This window comes from Varanus komodoensis, unplaced genomic scaffold (assembly GCF_004798865.1).
Source record: "Varanus komodoensis strain SLA01 unplaced genomic scaffold, ASM479886v1 scaffold21, whole genome shotgun sequence".
Lineage (NCBI taxonomy): Eukaryota > Metazoa > Chordata > Lepidosauria > Squamata > Varanidae > Varanus > Varanus komodoensis.
In genome coordinates this window covers 12,371,854-12,376,047 of record NW_025335589.1, presented here as the reverse complement: position 1 = coordinate 12,376,047, position 4,194 = coordinate 12,371,854, and positions in this window count along the sequence as shown.

The following is a 4,194-nucleotide window of genomic DNA, read 5'->3' as shown; positions in this document are numbered from 1 at the left end:
CTTTATCTCCTTTCTTGGTAGAGCTACTACATCTCAGCATGATTTGTGTACTGATCAGCTGAATGGAATATCTCAACCTTCCCACTTCCATTTGCAAGATACACATAATACTGCCAAACAACCTTAAAGCTAAGCTTTCCCAAGAGCTATGAGTCACTTTCAGCACTCATAACTTCAAATATGGAGGAGATGAATTTCAGTGGTGAACATATTCAGCACAAATAACAGGTTTGGGGGAGACCAAATTACCATCTCAACCTTCCCAGAAACAATGGGGAATAATTGAAAAAGATGGCAATCATGGCTGTCAGGAAAACATTTCTGGAAGTACTACCAGATGAAAAACAGACTGGAATTGGCACAGCCACTGCCCACCTATATGGGCAAAGGCCATTTTCCTTTGAAGGAATTGATGCTAAGCAGTGACATGATTGTTTGGAGCGTATCACCTTTGGTTTGTCTAGGGAATGGAAACATTAAACCCTGTTAAGCTAGACCATCACTGAAGAAATGCAAGGAGCAAAGATCACAACATGTGCCTCCCTTTTATTTCAGAATGGGGGACTGGGAGAATGAATTGGCAGGCCACGCAAGGACTGGATTCGTACAACGTGAGAACGGTTAGTACGGCATGGTGGCTTGTCACCCTAGGTATGTCCATCACATGCTGGAGGATTTCCCTAATTGCCCTAATTAGGTGCATGTTGTCATGACTGGAACACAGCAGGGTCGGTGGCTGGGCTGTTATGACCACCCACACCTGGGTAAAAGAAATGAGGGAAAACAGCACACTTGCAGCAGGCAAACCTAAGGTGGTTCATAGCCCACCATGGGGTATGTGAAGCATATTGGTGTCATGTAAACCAGCTTAATAGCACCATGGAGGACCACTCCAAATTCATCTCTTTATTCTTAGCCCTCACACTCCCCGTTTACATTCATCCCTCCATAATGTCGCAGGCTCTACACATACTTAACACAAAAGGGGGTCAGTCTGATTCCCTGGCTGTCCCAGAAACTCTGGCTTGTACTGAGGCCATGGAAGGAGAGGGCTGGTGGTCTGGCTATGCTTGCTGAGTGTCCTGCTCTGAGTGCTTTCTTCATCCCAATTAGGAGTGCTGGCCTGGAGGGGAGCTTGTTGGGAGCAAGCAGGTGGAGGATTTCCTTCCAAACCGCTCTGTAGCTGCCTAAAGGGAGCACCATCCTTTCTCCCTGCACAAACCACCATGGATTTACCAAATTCCCTTCCCATTTGATCATGAGTTGCTTGTAGCAATTATCAACCTGATAGGACTGGGAAGGGATTTTACCTGGCAAGGCTGATTGGCCTGCCTCACAGGGCTTTTGGCTTTCCTGCAGCAAAGTAAATTGTTAGGCTGTTAATGGCCAGGTTGAATGGTCACAATTTTTAAAGTGGGTGGTGTTGGATGGAGGAATCCAAATCACAGTGGAAGGGGGCATGTGCTCCCCTAACATGGATGGGAATATAACTTCTGGGTTGAGTCACTGGACATCATTCCCAAAGGATCAGGAAACGCTGAAAACAGAACATGCCACAGCAGGATCTACTCATCCTCTGGCAGCATCTCTCCTTATTAAAGAGCTGCATGGTATATGGTCTGGGATTAATTTTGGGTAGCATGCAGGCTACCTGGTGAAGGGATACTTTGATATGCCATGTCAAACCCTAAGCTGCAACAATGACATTGTGTCCAAGTTAAAATCCAGCACTGTCCCTCCATATTATCTTTCCAGGTGTAGCTACCCAATTGGGTGGAAGTGACATTTTTTCTGGTGTATACTAAAACCTGATAAAATGCCTTTTTTCCTTAAAAGGGGCTTAACTGGTTAATAATAGCTAACTGATATGAAAGAAAACATTCAAATGAACAGAGTGTATCCTAGAATGCTGTTCACTAGAGAGTCTAAAGTATTATAAGCTTTGGGAGTTTCTGAACACAGAGAAGTATACATTATGGCTGACCAAAGCAAGTCTGCAAATACCCCACTGTTCAGAAACAACACACTGCTGGTGGGGTGAAAGAATCCAATAAAGGAATGGAGCAACTTTTGGCAGCCAATAATTTATGATTTGATACTTTACAGAATGTTTGAGGGAACCTGACTTTTGCTTTGTGCAGATTTGCCTTTCTGTTGATAACCATCTACGTGTGAACTTTTCCATTTAAACTGACAATTTTACTGTGACTCCATTAAGCAAGCATCTCTGTTCAAAGCCAAGGTAAGATTTGTGCAGTTAAAAAGATCATACATTCCTGCACCATGTAATAATAATTTTTCTAAAAATTGCATGGCAACAAGGAGTGTTTTGTGGTGGTAGTTTTAATAATTCCTACCTCCTGCTCCTTCAGTCTGATATAGAAACAGGAGATAGGTTGCCATGTTCGTGTGTGGAATATATAAAAAGACTCCATTCGACAAATGGAAGGTAGTAGCAAAGTTTCTCTATTCAATATGTATCAGTCTCCTGTGTAGGTGTTAGCCCAAAGAAATGAATGCTACAATAACAATAGAATTCTATGACAGGCTCTTGTTCTTCTGGCGGTTGTGGAACCAGAATCTCTGCAAAAGACACAAAGGATCAGAGAAACTAAAAGAATAGAAGAAGCTGACAGGTCCTTAATCTACAAGCCTCGTAAGTTAAAGACCCTTAAAGAAATTTATTCCACTGAGTTCAGTGGGACTTCACTGCCTTGAATTCAAAAGAATCTTAATGTATATGAAAACTGGGCAGGAAACGTGCTAGAGAAACAAACCATATTTAGGTATTAAATTTAGAATCGGAGAATACTAAACTCATAAAGAGGGTGTGCATATTAGTCTTTCCCCTTCCCTTAAGTGTTCACTGCCCCTTACTCATGGAGGGTGTTTTTGTGAAGAGGTGAGATTCTAATGTGGAGGCTCTCTGTGTTATCATAAACAGTGATTTTTCCTCTGCCAAAGAATAACTTTTTCTGGTTATTCTGAGCTGCCCACCTACGGAGAGATTACATCCATTCCAGTTGGTCATTACTATTTAACTGTAAGATATTCTTCCTGAGTATTCCCTCCCAACCCCTCTTCCATATGAATTTCCTTTCCCTTTTGTTTTGTGTTGTTAGATTGGCAGCCAACACTGTCTTGTTTTGCTTAATGTAGGTAAAGTGCTTTGGGAAGATTTCCCTTGAAAAGCAGGGAAAAATAATAGATGATGATGATGATGATGATGATGATGATGATGTGGGTTCTTTTTTAATTTTTCTAGCCTTTATTATCTCATCTACATGCAAAAAAGCATAGAATAATATTTATTATGTATTGACTCAACATCATGTGTGATAAAAGCAATCACAAAGGAATGTCACAAATAAGATCATCTGCTTTATTAATCCCAAACACATAATCTCAATGAAGGCAGTCAGGAGATGCTGCTGAATGATGTGAGCAGTGATGTGGAAAGGAATGGGGATTCTTAAAAGCCATGTGATGGGAACTTTCACGAGCAGATCCTTTCCTTTCAAGCAAGTTCCTCCCATTCAAAGCAAATGCTGGATCCTGTCCTAAATCATCTGACATGCTTATCTTTGGGGTCATCCAACCTTTGGTTATACAATCGAGGATTTGCAGTGGTGCACTTTTTGGTCTCATTCGCACCACTTGTTCTTGAAAGAGATTTACAGATCTCCTTGTGCATATTTACAATGTAAATAGCATAGACAAATAAGCCCCTTGCAGAAATGTTCTGTTAAGAGACAGACAAGAGAAACTGGGGAGATAGAGCCAACTTGTGCAAAGTCTTTTCACAGGTATGTCATACAGCACACATTCTTTCATGCCTTTGTATACAAATCCTTTGTATCCTTTGTATTTCTCTGGCAATAATTTTATATATAAGAGTAAAATTACATATTATTGTAAATTTTGCAACAATTACCTGTTCGCATCACAAAAAATGAAAAAACATAAATGAAACATTCCCCATCCATCAAGGGAAGCAAAAAGAGTTATGAAAAATAATAGCAAGAGCTCTTAGGGGCTTTGGAAGATCTATACTATAGGTATTCCTTTCAATGGTACTGCACACTGGCCTTCAAAGCATTCACTCTGGAGTAGCATTTCATGGCAGTATGTCGATAGAGTAATACTGATGCAACTGCCAAGCTTTCAGTGCCTGGATAAGATGGAGTGGGAGGG